The sequence below is a fragment of the Micropterus salmoides genome, unplaced genomic scaffold (genome assembly GCF_014851395.1).
Source record: "Micropterus salmoides isolate LMB-PRFRI ecotype aquatic unplaced genomic scaffold, ASM1485139v1 Ms_hic_scaffold_14, whole genome shotgun sequence".
NCBI lineage: Eukaryota > Metazoa > Chordata > Actinopteri > Centrarchiformes > Centrarchidae > Micropterus > Micropterus salmoides.
This window is the reverse complement of record NW_024040485.1, coordinates 18,364,175-18,379,903: the sequence shown is the minus strand read 5'-3', so window position 1 is coordinate 18,379,903 and position 15,729 is coordinate 18,364,175. Positions and strand designations below refer to the sequence as shown.

Sequence of the window (15,729 nt, the reverse complement as noted above, 5' to 3'; positions counted from 1 at the left end):
CGTGACTTTTGGTCTTTTCCAAACACATTATAGCCGTTGTGTGATTAAAACTTTCTGAAAAGTAGCACAAACTGTCTACACATACTGATACATTCAAATGTTTTCTTTTTGAATCTATCTATCTTTTTCACTCCTGAGCATACACCACAGTGCCTAATCATGTATGCCACTACCCAAAAGGCGCACACAGTACCCGTTCAGTTTCTTTATCAGTATATTACATGCAAACATACTTTGCCAGTGACCAGTTTTATCTTCGGTGAGTTATCTGTGTAATTTCCATTTAGTCAATCGTTTCCATGACGAACGGGCCATGCTAATGTACCCACATCCACTGGCTTGTGTTGGGGTCTGCTTCTAATATACCGAGGCAAACTGACCCAGTGCAGTCCCAGACACAAAAAAGGCTAGGTAGCGAGGTAGCTTGAAAGAGACCGTGAGTGAGAGAATGAGACTATTGGGGCAGGAGCGTGTTATTAAATATCACAGCCGTCTGTCTCTGCTTCAGAGATGTCAGGGCTGTAAGTAGGAGCTGATGCAAATGGGGTGAAGAAAAACAAGAACAGGCTTGTGTTGACATGTGTACCTCTGAACAGAACAACAAAGGAATAACTGGACACTTAATAACTAATTACTAACTCCACAGACAGCAGCTTCAACATGCTGCTTATTAGCACTGTTGTATAGTTCATAGGTAGACACTGACTTTTCCCTTTATACTGCAATAGCTGATTATTACAACAATTATTACTGGCTACCTGAAAGGAAATAGATGCACATAGGTTAATATTGGGGCAGGTTAAAGATTCAACTACGTCTCCGACAGTGGTTGAAGTCAATTTATTTTAGCTTAGCTTGGACTTTTGTTAAGTTTAATGTGTCTTCCTCAGCCAAAGCTGTGTCAAACTGTTGCTCAGAGGGGTTGAAATGTGGTCATGACAAAGTAGGAACATACAGAGACGCACTCGTGTAAAAAAGGCTTAACCTGTCAGCACAAATTCACTCATGAACATAATCGTGTCTGTGGGGCAGGTTGTAGATCATAGGAAACACACATAAATGCAGGGCAATTTGCACCCGAGTTCACACACTCCATATATGTACAAGAATACACAGAGAAAGCAATATTTCACTTTGACATTATTAGCCATAATATTCACAGTGACAACAGCAGCACCTTCATCTGGCTTCTGCTAGACAGAAATGAAACTACCTGCAGCAGAGCTACCATGAGGATTTTAGAGTCTCAACAATGCAATCTGCCACACATCTGTCTGTGCACATGCTTGCATGTGTGTGTGTCTGTGTGTGTGTGTCAGTGCGCTACTGTCTGAGCCACCCTGAATCCCTCTAAGTCACAACAACAACATTCCTCATCATCGCCACAACCACGGACACACCACCAAGAGGAAACCCAGAGAGGCGAGGGTGAGGGTGGGGGTGAGGGCAGAGGTGGTGAGGAGAGGTACAAAGAGGGAGAGGAGGGAAGGAAGGCAAGAGTTTAAAGCTATGAAGATACTCTGGCTTTCTCATACCATATGTATTTTACCACAATCATGTCCTGCTGTTATTCAAACTGTTTTGAGACTCTGAGAAAGAATCTACGCCTGCAAAATAATGTTGAAATCATTGTATTTGAGTCTGACAAACTGCCAGATATTATCGCACGTAAGAAAACACTTTGGGTCTGTTTACCATAGCATGATACAAATAGACAAACTTAACTCCTGGAAGAAACAGAAACATTGCAGGGAAATCTCGCGTTATCTCCCAAACCCGTCAAAGTACGAAAACTACTTACTTTCACTCCAGTTTAAACATCGACAAGTAAAATCCTTCCATTTACTGGGTCTCCTTCTCTCTGTCTCTCTCTCTCTGTCTCTGTCTCTCTCTCTCTCTCTCTCGTTCTTGTCCCCTCTTTCCTTCTCTCTTCAACTTTCTTCCTCTCTCTCAGTTACTCCCCCTCTGTCAGACGCATGAAAACACTCACTTAGTCACACACACACACACACACACTCCCACAGACAGAGTCACCCTCTCACACTCTCTCCTCCCGCGACCCGGAATGCTTGGCAAGATCTAACTGTACTGAAATACTGTGCTCACCATATAAGGTAGCAGCAGCTTCACATGTCACACATAATTTACATGCAGTGGGGCGGGAGTTTGCCTTATACAGAACACACACACACACACACACACACACACACAGACACACAGACACACATGCAAAACCATGCTTCCCCCTTTAGGCTGATGCAGCAAAGGAGGGAAGAGGTAAAAGAGAATGATATTTTTCTCCTTGTTAACCAAGCCCTGCAGGATAACTCCCAACATGTCCAATGTTGAGTCAGATGGAGGGAATGAAAGCTGAGTGGGCGATCTATTGATCCTCTCCACTGCTTCCTGGAACAACCGCGGCCCTCCAAACATACACACACACACACACACGCACGCACACCAGCAAATTTTCTAGCTAACTAGCGCTACCCTCAGGAAGTAGCTATTGTGTGTGAGTGTCTGCTTTGAGCCAAGAATGTGTCTTTCTGTGTGCGTCTGTACGTGTATGTGTGTGGTTATGTGCTAAAACAAGCCGTAACAAACAAGACGTTAACCCTGTGGCCCATATACTAAACACACACACACACACACACAGCCAGCAGGCACTAAGGCAAAAAATCCCCATATCTCTACCTATGCTCCAATGCACAGGCGCTTACTTTGGAAAGTAAAGACTGCAGTACACACACAGGAAGAAAGATCTAGATAAACCAATGAGACAAGGAGGAGGGCTATGAACCAAGCTCTTACCTCTCACATTGCTCTCCAGTGTGTGTGTGTATGTGTGTGTGTGTCTGTGTGTGTCTGTGTGTGTGTGTGTGTGTGTGTGCTTCCGCCTGTCGATTGACTCTGTGTTTATGCGTGTGTTCAGACAGGCCGAGACAGCAGACCCCCAGGCACCGGCTGGACCATTCTCAGGCAGGCAGGCAGGCAGAGCGCAGCAAGGCAGAGCGACTGGCAGAAGAGAGGCAAGCGAGTGAGCGAGTGAATCAGCAGCAAATGAGTAGAGGAGCTGTGCGGAGCCGAGCACCAGAGTGAGAGAGAGAGGGAGAGAGGGAGGAGGAGTGTTTGTCTGTGTGTGTGTGAGTGTGTGCGTTGCAGTGTTGGCTGTGTGCGCTAGTGTCTCCCCTCCCCTGCCTCTTGAAGTGGCTGAGCTGGGCTGTGCTGAGACGGGCTGGGCTGTGTCTCTACTGACTCCCCAGCCTCTGGATCGTCTGTCTGCTGCCCGAGGAAAGTGGCGCTCGCTGGGTGGCAGTAGCAACAGCTGTGGAGGAGGAGGAGGAGGAGGAGGAAGAAGAGTAGGAGGAGGTCCTGACTGCACTGGGCATACAGATCCTGCAGTCCTCTCTCCCTCCCTCTCTCCTTCTTCGCTGAAGGCTGGCCACGCCCCCCTTCCCCCCCCTCTGAAAACAACACCAGGAAGTGCTGGTTCAGTTACAGCAAAACTGCCGTTGCCTATCAAGTGAAGCTGAGGAAGGAGAGAGGAAGGAGGGAAGGAAACATTGGGAAAACACAGCAAGAAGATAAAGAGGGAGAAAAAGAAGGGAAATTAGTAACAGGATAAACATAGAAGGAAGGAACGGCCATGCAGAGTGTCGAAGGATGTAGAAATAAAAAGCTGGGATTGTGCAATTAAATACGACCAGAGCGGAAAGAGTAAGACAGAAACAAGTGAAACAAGGGATTTAATGAAGTAAGGGTGAATAAGAATGAAAAACAGCAGTTGGAAAGAGTGAATAGATTAAAGGGGTGTGGAGGAAAGAATTATGGAAAGAAATTTAGAAGGAGTTTGTGACAGATTAGGTCTGGCTTCTGTCTGGATCCACCCTCTCTCTTTCATACTGCTTTTCTGCTGTGGAGTACAACACCAACACCTCAGCTCAGCCTCACACTCTCACAGCTCTTGCCCAGACTATAAAAGCAGGATACATTGAACTGCACTAAATCAAACTGGACAACGTAGTGGTTATACATTCAGAGTAACAGCGCGTGTAAATACTCTGCAAATGACAATTCAAAAAGATGCAGAGCAGTGCAGTTTGGTTGCAGGTCAGCAGCATATTATTTTAAAAAAGGCTAACCGAGGCAACACTGAAGCAACTGCTGCTGCCATCTCTCCTGTATTGTTGTTGACTCAAGGCTTCCGCAGCCACAGCCAGTGCATCCAGGTGAAAGACAGAGAGGCTAAAGGAGCCTCCAGGAATGTGATTTGGACCTGATGCTGCAATATCCTGTAGCCATGGAGATAGTGGCTTTGGCATCTGTAGGAATCTTTACAGATTTGGAGCTGTGTGCTGACGCCAAGTTTTCTGCATATTGTCTCTGACTCACTTCATTTGATTGTGATCAAGGAGAAAGTGCATTTGTTATGCTGCCTGTTTAGAATATTGAAAATAGCCTTACAATGTATTTGTTTGAACCCTCTCATTCTTATGTGTGCATATACGTATAATATAAAATAATAAAATTATTTATAATATGTATAATAATAATAATAATAATAACAATAATAATAATAAAAATATCATAAAAGGCTGTCATGCGTAAAACTATCACGCCTGTCTTTCTGTTCCACCCCTTCCTTCCCTCTCTGGACCAGTTTCTACTGCTGGAAAGCTCTGTTTAATACAAAGCTGGTGGTAAGTCATCTCTAATTTACACAGCAGGCCCTTAAACCCCAGGTGACAAGCTGCGGTAAAGCCCCAGCTGCAGTGCTAACCCTTTACCAAACCAATATTGTGGTGCAATGAGCCTGTGTACTCTGAGAGAACAAAACCAAACGTGTTGCATACTATATGGAATATGTCATAGCACTAGTTTTCCTGAGATCATGTTTTGATAGACAACGCCATCATTAGCTACAACAGCAAAGTGCATGCCTTGATCTATATCTAACCGTCATTCATTAGTGATGGTAGGAGATCTATTTCCAACCATGGAAACAGCCCTGCTAGAACACACGTCTTTTAGATTAGTAGAGCAATCTGCTTGACCGCTGATCAGTGGAAGCAGCAGGTCACCCTAACCTCCAAACTGAGTTTTCCTTGACCTATAATGAAGAAGCAGGGTGACTGATGCTGCTGTGGCTCAATAGGAGACGCGTTAGCAACGCCTCCAAAGATCTGGGCTCTCTGTGAAACTCAGACACTGACGTGGAATTTCCCCTCTTCTGCTGCAGCTGAGTGAATGCCAGTGCTTCTGCTTCTTTCTGTCTCTGAATCTTTCTTTTACTCCTCTGCCCTGCTAGTTCATATTTCTTATTCATTATCATTCTTCATAGGTTATCTATGAGTCTGTCTTTTCACTTTGTCTCACTTATGACTAAAATATCCAAAAAAACAACCACAACCACTTGTCTGTTTGTCACAACCCACAGAGCCATGTTCCCCTAGTCCAATTAGAGGTATGAATGTAGAACCAAGCTTTACAGTTACCAGATGGTTTGCTCATTCAGTTCCTCAAGTAATAAGTTTTGTTCTGCATCTTTTCTAGTTTCTATTTCTTTGTTAGCTTCCTGCTCCACATGTCTTGTATGTCACTGGTAGGAGGCTGGTGTGGCTGTCGTTCCCTCTAGGAGATCAACAAGGTTATAGAGCTGTTTGAATCAACATACTGGGGTTGAACAAACTGTTCACACACATACTAATGTTAACCAACCGAAAACAGGAAGAGGTGTGTGTGTGTATGTGTGTGTGTGTGTGTATGTGATGTAGTTAAAGGGGAATACCGCCTTTTTTACAGTTGGTGAACTACCCACTGAAAACAGTTGTATACAGTCGTCTGTGGCTCTGGAGGGAGATTTGTGAAGTCTTAGAAAGCAACCCAAATAATGTCAATTGTCTGCTTGTGGAAAGTCCTAGAAATGTATAAAATCTACACAACAGAGTAGTTAAAGTAGTTTTACAAGGATCCTGGAATATTCTCACACTCTTAATCTTCATTAGTCCCTAACCCTTAACCCTAACCCAACATACTCTAGTATGGGTGACCTCTCTGCCTCTGTCAAACCATCAAATCCTAACCCTTCACCTTCATCCAGCCTTATTTTCTCTCCCTCCTCTCCGTTGAATGCAACTTTCCACCTTAAGTTTGCATATCATCTCAGCGCTCTGCTATTTCTCAGCCCTCTGTAAATGACACTGGCTGGCAGATGTGAACTCTCACTCTACTGAGGAAATGTCCTAGAGCTTTCGTGTGCCAAACTCTGACGGCTCATCTATCACTAAGGCCGCAAATACACATTACACTCCCATTACAGACCATCACAGCAACAACTGCAACAGTACACGGTCTTGCATAAAGCCCCACATTAGACTATGGCTTATTTTAGCGGCTACAGAATGAGAAAGCAAAATATTGCTTCGAGGTACTTTTTTTACCCTTCTGCTTATGTTATGTGCTTAAAATATGTGAAGATATATGTTATAACTATCCTACACATTACAAAATATGTACAAGAAAGTGGGACACGCTGCAAATGTGTGTATGCTGACAAATACTCCTTTACTGGTGTGAATTTGCAGTCATGTTTCACTGCTGCGTACTTTGTGGTTTTCTCTTAACTTCTTTCCACTTTGATGCAGTGAGGGGAAGCAGGTGCAATTCAAGCTGTCAGGTTTGAAATACAGAGAGAGGAAATAGCACACTGTCTTGTCCCCATCTGACACCAACGTCGGTGTGTGTGTGTGTGTGTGTGTGTGTGTGTGTGTGTGTGTGTGTGCGTGTGTGTGTGCGTGTGTGTGTCTGTGCACCACCCAAGCATGAGGCTTATCTTGGAGATAAAATAAAAAACGAATGGAAACACCCTCTGCAAAGAGGCTTTTCACTTGAGCTTTCAGCAATTTTTCTGTCTAATTGCAGCCGGCACATAAACTGTTGCAAATATTAAATTAACTTTCCCATATATCCCATACTTCTTACAAACCCTTCACAGTACAGAGACGCATTACACAAAACTGTATAAAAAGAAAAATACTGCAAATGTTGGCTTTCCTACAGCTGAGAAACTTTCCGCTTTTGTAAGTACCAGAGAAACGTTTGTTTGTTGAAAAGAGAGAATTATCACCAATTAAACAGTATAAGACATCTCATAAAACAAGTCAGTAGAAAACGCTGAATAATACCAAAAGCCTTTTAAAGTTATCAACAGACATTAATCCTACAGATAGTGACTTTATAGCCGGTGAGCTTACCTGTGTGTCTGTCTATCGCTGACGTGCCACTGGGACAGGCGAAGCCACTTCAACAAGGGTCACACCGACGCAATGCATTGTGGGATGAACTAACATCTTCATTTCTCTCTTCCTCTGCTCCTCTCACACATCTCTCTCACTCTCATAATAGCACGTTCTGCTTGGCAACGGCCATACCACAAATGTGGTCAGGTTTACAGCGAACCATCACTGCGCAACATCAAGTCTCCATGACAACCACTCCTTATCTCATTTGCATCTTCTGCTTGCATTATGTCCTGATGCCAAATATGGTCACTGTGTTTTTTCCCCCGCCTCTCTCTGCATCCCCTTTTTCAACTTCCTCTTTCCCTCTGTGTGTATGCGCGTTGTGTCTAATCTGTATGCGCACACACACATGTATGTATGTGAAAGCCTGTGTGTGTGTGTATGTGAAAAGAGGAAGTGCCTGTGACATTAGACCAGTTTGCAGCCTGAGAGATAAGCAGTGAAACTGCTTTTTAAATCAGGAAGTGGGGTGTTGTAAAGGATGCTGTTATGGGACAGGGCAGAAAGGGTTTTCATAATCCTCCCATGGCAGGTACATTGTCACAGGATTTCACTTATCCCCTCAGTTCTTCTACTGTGAGGTTGGTGCGGGCATTTGGCCTCCTCCTCTTCCTTCCCCAGGCACCATGTCTATCAAACTATCACTGGAATGTTGAACCAGGCCCCTGGAGCCCACACACAGCAACACTCAGCAGCACTCAGCACCTGTCTCCGACTGCCAGCACAGAGAAAGAGAAACGGTCAATCACACTGGACAGCACAGCAAAGAGGAAAGTGCAGAGGAGAGTGGGAGGCACCATTTTATCATCAGAAAAAAAACATTCTGAGCAGGGTGCACGTTGTGTGCAACACATCACAAGATGGTTAAAGCACTTAATTTCTTGAACGCATATTTACCATAAATAAAGTTGCAGCTGCTGTCTCATGCCAGTAATACAGTGTTTTTCAAATATATATTCTGCATGTTGAAAATCTGCTGCTATCACACTACATACTTCAAGCTACTAATACCAATAAAATGGACATAAGGGAGTTTTCATATGTAGTGACCTTCCAAAATAAAATTTCAGAGACCTTATTTCTGCCGTTTTGGTGACCTTTTATGCACAAAACACGACCTCGGGCTTGGGAGGCAGACCTGCTAACAAAGACACTAAAACCCACTGGCACATCTCTTAAGGCGTCATGGTGTGAGGTTTACTAACTGCACAGCCTAGCTGGCTAACATTAAATATACACATACACCTATATAGTTACAATCAATTAACACCTAGCAGAAAGTGGAGTTGAGGGCAATAATCCGTTGATGTTTCATTCGTTGAAAGTTTAGCAGACTTCCACTTTAATCCAATATCTTTTTGTACCATAAAGCACTGGTTCCCAGCCAAGGGGTCTGGACCCCGATGGTGTTCCATTTTAAATTGGAGGGGTCACTAAATGATTAAAAACATCTAAAGATCTACAAAGATTACATTTCTATTCTGTTTGTTTTATGTTAACTGGCTAATAACCTGTGACCACATTAAGGCCATAGCCTGTAATGTGGGGTCACAAGTAGATGCCTCATTTTAAGGGGTCAAAAAGGTTGGTACCCACTGCAGTACAGCAATAGAGCAGATTTATTTTCACAAAAACCAACAGAGCATATTGTGTTGTTTGTTTGCACTTATTATACTAAAACAAAAGTTAATCTGGTTATGATGTACTGATGTTTAAATTCTCACATAACCTTCATGTTATTCATGTTTCTTTTTCCACTTTCTCAGAATATTATCAAGAGATGCAACCTCTCATCTCAAGCTTTTTAGACATATCATCCATCTGACACTTTAACTTACCAAGGCAGCGGCTGGAGAGGCCCCGAGGAAACATCGGAGGCAATGAACACCAGCCTACCTCCCCTCCTCTGTTGGGACTGGGAATGGAAGTCAATGAAACCAGGCCTAATTTAGCCTCCACTGCTCCACAAGCTGCCAAGAATCAGAGTGAGACTCCTTCCCTTTTTAGGGCCCTCTGGACACTGCAGTCTGCAAGTGGCACTACTGCATACCTAGCTACACTAAGGAGCTGGAGAGACAGACAGAAAGAGAGAGAGGTAACAGCCAAAAGTCACACAGAAGTGCAATTTTAATTATTATCTAGGTCTGAAAGTCAGAAACTTGCATGGCGGGAACTACGTAAATATTTTAATACAGCTCTTATTTATTGAAATTACTCACACTGTGAGCTTATTAAACTGCCAGTTTGGACACTTTGACAATCATCTTATCTTTACACCACTTTCAGTAGATACATGGACAACTCGGTATTGTAAACGACTGACACACATCGTCCACTGTCACAACTGCTTGCCATAAAATCACACCAGTAATTAGGTGTGAAAATAGGACTAATCTAGAGTCTATACTTACGCTATCCATTCAGCCAGGTCCTGACACTGTCACTATCTGTGCAATGAAACTAGATGCTGGCGGTCTAGATGCTGGCGGTCTAGAAGTGCATTTTTTATCAATGTGATCTGGCTGATTTTCATGTGGCAGAGAGAGAGAGCGAGTAGACAGTCAACATCACTTCCACAAGATACATACTATTTTATTTTAGTGTTTACATTTTTTTAAATTATTTGGCACATAAACTGATTAAATTACATGCTGACATGCAATCATTTGCTAAAATAAAATAGCAACATAAAAGTCAACAAGTTGATGAGTGTTTCCTTTAAAGACTTAAAAGACTAAAAGGTACCGGGGGGGGGGGGGGGGGGGGTAAGGCAGCATTATTCATGAAAATGATAGACATGTCACTATTTATTAACCGTGTCAGCCCATGTATTTAAAAATAAATGGATTAGATGAGGATTACTCAATGAGGCTCTATTCCCTTCCCATCCTTGTGTTTTCTACTTGTGAAATGACTTATTGAAAACAGTGATCACATAAGCCATGGTATGGAATACACAATAGGATTATCTGGTGGTGGAGAGATGTCTCATCTTCATCTCCCACCTCCTATGGGGAGCACATAAAGACATTGCTGCTGTTTTACTGCATGGGTGGGGAAAAACCCGATTCAAAGTGACATAATCCCATTAGTCTATTTAAGGTCCCTGTCTGTCCGCCCTGCATAATGAGGAGATAATGGCTACTATGGCAATATCCATTAGTAACTGTTTTATAAAGAGAATTAGTCATGCCTCTTGTGCCATGGACAACTATTAATTCAATTAATCTCCCCTCGCAGTAATTCCATAATTAAAATTTTATAGAAAGTTTTTGGCTGTAAGTCAACCCCCCTTCACCAACGTAAGATGTTTGTTGAGAGTTGTTTATTCTGTGTCTTCCATATCTGTCTCCAGCCTTCTCGCCTCCATATATAGTGCAGTTCCCCAGAAATCTTTGCAGCTCCTTGGAAATCCTTTTATCGAACATTTATGTGAACGTAGGCTTAGCAACTATGATCACCTCAGAATGCAATCAGATAAGGAACTTCATAACTTGAGGCTATTAGTGACATCAATAAAACATTTTATTACAGTCCTCTGATTGGTATTTAAGTTGCATCTGTCTTGCCAGTACATTCAGATAAAAGCCAGTCATCCAGTGTTACAGAAGTCACTGAATAATAAACGATAAATTATGAACCTGATGGGTTGTTTTAAACCATCAGTCACTCAACTGCTCTGCTATTAAAATGCGAACTTGAGTTCTATTGTGCCTTGTGCTGCTTCACATGTTTGTTATTATATGTGGAAAAGAGCAGGGCTTTTCACATCAATTAATTTTATCTAATATTTTCTTCAACAATAGGGCCGGGTAATAATGATGTAGTCAAACATCAAATATTATACTTCTGATCACACATCAGTCAAATTATATTGCTATGCATACTGAAAACATGGCAATATTGTGAGGGTGACTGTAGGTTGGTGCTTTAGAAGAAATTTATAGATACATTTTGAGATGTGATGCCGCTTCTGTACACTCCATAACTTTAATTCACCTGTAACTCTGGTGTATGATTAGTAGTAGCGTTCAGAATTTTTCCAGACTGTCTCAGTCCGAATATGAACATGCTTCCAATGTAAGTGACAACGGGACAAAATTCACAGTCCTCGTTCTGTGCACAATTGTGAAACTATCCTCGAACACAAACAAAATCCCAGACTGTATCTAGTCACATATAACAATATCAGTAATTAATTACATTGCCCACTGTTATGTAACTATGCCTCATTGGCCTGAGGGGTAAGCACAGAAAAAGGGTTCAACCACCAGAAATAGGTCTACTATATATCAACATTTTCTATACACTAAGACCCTCCACTTAGTAACATAGCAACCAGTGAACTCAACATGGCACCTATTGTAATTCTAAAACTAGCTAAGCTGTGCGCCAGACATAATTATATCTCTCTTCAACCAATCACATACGCCTCAGCCATGAATAACAGACTGCTCCCCTACAGAGCACCAGTCTGTGCCGAAAAGTCAACAAACACTTTCTCCAGTAGTGGCTCTTGCTCACTACTGGATTCGTCTTGCTCAGAGGAGGACAAACAGAGGGGGGAAGAGAGACAGAGGGCTATAGGTTTACAAAAAAGAAAGCGCAAGAGAGATAGAGAGAAGAGAGGAAAAGAAAAACAAATGCAGCCTATGATTACTGAGTCATAATGAATGGGAGTGTGGCTATGAGCTATGTCATTAAAGACAGTGCAGAGTGGCTGGAAAACATACAGGTCTCTATTTGAAACACTGGCTTGCTGGAAGGCAAGGACGCATAGACTCAAAATGTCCTTCCGAATGGCTTCATGAAAGTTATTAAAACATTTCACAAATATTACACTAATTATGTCAATAACAGAAGCTCTCTTGTAAGCAGCAAGGGCTTCACTTTCAAGCCTTATTACCCTGAGTGTGTTTTTGCCAGACAGCTACCGCAGCGCTCTGTGAAACAGCTTAGTCTCTGGGGCCTTATATTTAGATTTTACGACCAATATTGAATTCTGACCCAAGATATTTTCACCAAGGTGATTTAAGTTATAGCCGCAATTACGATCAGATCAGATCACATCACGTCAATCACTTGGCTAGAAGAGGACATTTGGACATTTGTTCCGTCCGGGTGATGAGAGATGGGATAGGGAATGTGTCTGCACATACGACATTACCAATGTGTTACAAAGTAACAGGGCACATGTTTTACTTAAGGGGTTTGAGAATGTATCTAACCTCTTAATGTCATATCATCGTGGTGACAAGTCACAATGACAAAATGGCTGCATGTACACACAATGTTTGACCAAGTAGTATGACCAAGTAGTTTCTGAAATATCAGTCAATATGTCCTTTTCTTCAAGGTTTTTTACAAAACACTTTTTGAGGTACATGTGATCTTATCAGCAGAGATGACAATGCTTCTAAAGTCTTGTCACTTATCTCCTGCAATATGTAAACATGACTGATAAAAGGACCATAAGACATCCTTGGCATGTATCACATAAAGAAAAGTAGATCTGTCCTACATTTCTGCTCCACTCATATGCTATTTGTTTAATTTAGCGCCTCTCTTATGGGGAGGTGACACTCTCAAGACCTCAGTGCGACATATCCAGTGAGTCATTAGCTTATCCTTGTTTGTGACATATAAAGCGTATGTAGGAGCACATCTTGATCAGGATTAGGTCAATATTGGTAATATCATATGTCGCCATGATGGAGTTACCTCCCTGTCAACAGCTGCAGTCTCTTCCACTTTGAGGAGGGTAACATTTCTGGGGAAGCAAAAGCATTGCATACTTTTTTTCAAATGTTATGCCTTGAAAAGGGCCAGATTTAGAGCACAGTACTCTTTTAAACCTTAGCAGTGACTGTAACTTTTTATTTTAAGATTTTATGATTGTATCATTAGGATGTTATATAGTCATGACATTATACACAGAATCGTCTGACAATAATTACAGTTGGTAAACCTAAAAGGAAGCAATTGATTGGTGGCATTATCATATTATCTTTCATAGGCAGTACCTAATGCCTTAAAAATAAGAAGAGTCAAATCTCTTTAATGTCTTTATGCAAACCTCTAGGACAAAACTATTCCTGTCGAGTCGAGGAGAGAGCGTGTGATGCTACAGGCACAACAGCATGACCCCACTCTCAGCTCCCAGGACGTTTTCTTCAAGCCTCCCTATTGGGATTCTTGTAGCCTACATTCCCTGCTTCAAGGTCGGCAGCAGTGGCAAATTAAATTACTTGTCCTGTTTTGTGGTGTTGGCGCCGGGTCAACAGCAACTTGGCTAAAATGATGAGTGCGGGACTCTGGAGGGAGCCGCATTTGTCCTGAGCCCAGTATCATGTTTGCAAAGCAAGTAGCAGCGATGAGAAAGGCTGAAATCAAAAGCAGGGTATTAAATTCTGCTTCTGTAATCACTTTGCAAAAAATTCAGTCACCTCTGCTTTGCACCACTTTGTAGAGTTGTCCTTTGGGTTTACCTGCTGCTGGAAGATGTCATGTGCTTGCACATGGAGTGATGCTGGAGTACCGTAGGCCCAATATTTTTAAACTCACACCACCGCGCACGCCACCTGCTGGTAAACTAAACGTTAAATGTATTTTTTTATTAATGCTGTTGTTATCACAGTTGAAAAGGATGACTTTGTGTGTGCCCATCCAGTAATATAACTATTAATTGGCAATACATTAATTTAAGATCCCTTTAGACACGCATCTTTCACTCAGCAGTCTTCATTTCCACAATCACAATGCATTTCTGTCATGTAAGCTGTCTCGTGTTAGCTGTCTCTACAGCAGCATGTGGAGTTTATCTCTCAGTTGCTGAGGGGGTTGTTATCAGCAGACAAACAGCTTACACACCACGCTGTGGAATGGGAGTAACTTAGAGTATGTAATGTGGTGTCAAAACATGACAGAAGCTAATAAGCAACTTGATATTATCGTACACTCGGCTGCTTAAATGTGTGGGATAGAGGTCTGCTTACAATGTCACCAAGCAAAATTATAGGAAAAATAAACGATGAGCTCACACATCACCAAATATTATATATAGGAGTGTTGTATCTTAATGTTTGGAGGATGAAGTCATGTGTAATTTGCTCATCATATGACATTTGCTCTGTTAGATGCACTACAACTGACAAGCCGAATTTACAAAGCTACAGGTCAACACAGAGCTCACCCTCCACAATAACATGACTTCCAAACACACAGATTATAGTTATAGCTGTAGCACTTCCTGTGCCAAAATCACAGTTCACAAGACACCATCATTATTGACAATATCAAAAGATCAGAGGATGCACAGCACTTTCTTATCTAGTTTGTAACTAATTTTCTATAATGTATCATTGTTACACAAACCGTGGCTAGGCTGAGGACAAACATCATGACGGGTGGTCAAGTATTCCCAAGAAGCATCTAATGGAAGGGTCTTTCAAGAGGAAGAGAGCCAAACATGAAGACTGAGTGGACAAGTACTGCAAGCACAGGTAGCATTATGCATAATGTGTGGCCATTAAGGTCTACCAGAAGTACAGTTCTATTGTCACCTCAGACATCCACATCCCCGAAAGCTATGCACTAAGTTTTGGTCATAAGATATAACAAATACACTGTAGCAAAGTTGAAAATATGAACAACCAGAAACACCCACTGGTGATATGTTTAACTGCATCAGAAGGTGCATTTAAAAACTATATAATACTACACAGCCTCCTGGTTGAATTCGGAATAATGAATCTACAAATGGTGTGTGATACTTTAGATCAAACAACTCTGATGTTGCAATATTATGATCTTTTGTATTTGTCTGTAAAGATGGCATTATACTTCCAAACAGTACTACCTTCATCTGTACTTCCCCTAAGTGAATCGACTATTGTTTCTAACTACTGTAACCAGTTGAGATCGTGGAGAGCTTTGAGTACCTCGGAATTACCCTTGACAATAAACAAGGTAGATTTAGGCTATTTATCATTTCACAACACAGGGTTGTATGAAAAGATTAAGTTATAGTTCCCTTTATGCTTTTCACAAAATACAAACGTTTTATAAAAACATTATAGTAGATGGGTGGATGTATAATAAGTCATAGAAATAAAGCAATTTTACATGGTGGAGAGCTGAGGATACTTTTCTCACAGCCTGGGGGGGGGCTGTTATGGATGCTTAGCAAGATCTCTTGGTGTCACTTTTTAAGGCACTGGGTACCCCCTTAGTGTAATTTCTGGATGTGCAGGGCAATAAATATGCAATGTCCGGTCAAGTTAGAACTAATAAATATGCAACATCGAGTTAACTTTCAAAATAAAACATGGTTAGGTTTAGGAAAAAATCATGGTTTAGGTTTAAATAAATTGGTTAGTTTTGTAAGTAAAATTACCAATGTCACATAGCCTACTTACATTGCATAGCT

The 15,729-nt window shown here is 41.8% G+C and overlaps 1 protein-coding gene across 13 annotated transcripts in view; it reads right to left on the bottom strand.

Moving 5' to 3' along the window:
* Nucleotides 1–7,519, bottom strand: part of LOC119902170 (muscleblind-like protein 1) — a 41,016-nt gene extending 33,497 nt beyond the window's left edge. For 5 of the 13 annotated variants that reach the window (XM_038718154.1, XM_038718158.1, XM_038718160.1 and 2 more), the window contains exon 1: nt 1,802–2,077. The gene's annotated coding sequence lies outside the window, so the exon portion shown is untranslated. Of the gene's footprint in view, nt 1–1,801; nt 2,083–2,811; nt 3,118–7,253 lie in introns of those variants that run through there. The other 8 variants (XM_038718163.1, XM_038718171.1, XM_038718167.1 and 5 more) reach the window with 4 other exon arrangements.
* Nucleotides 7,520–15,729: the final 8,210 nt, after the last annotated feature.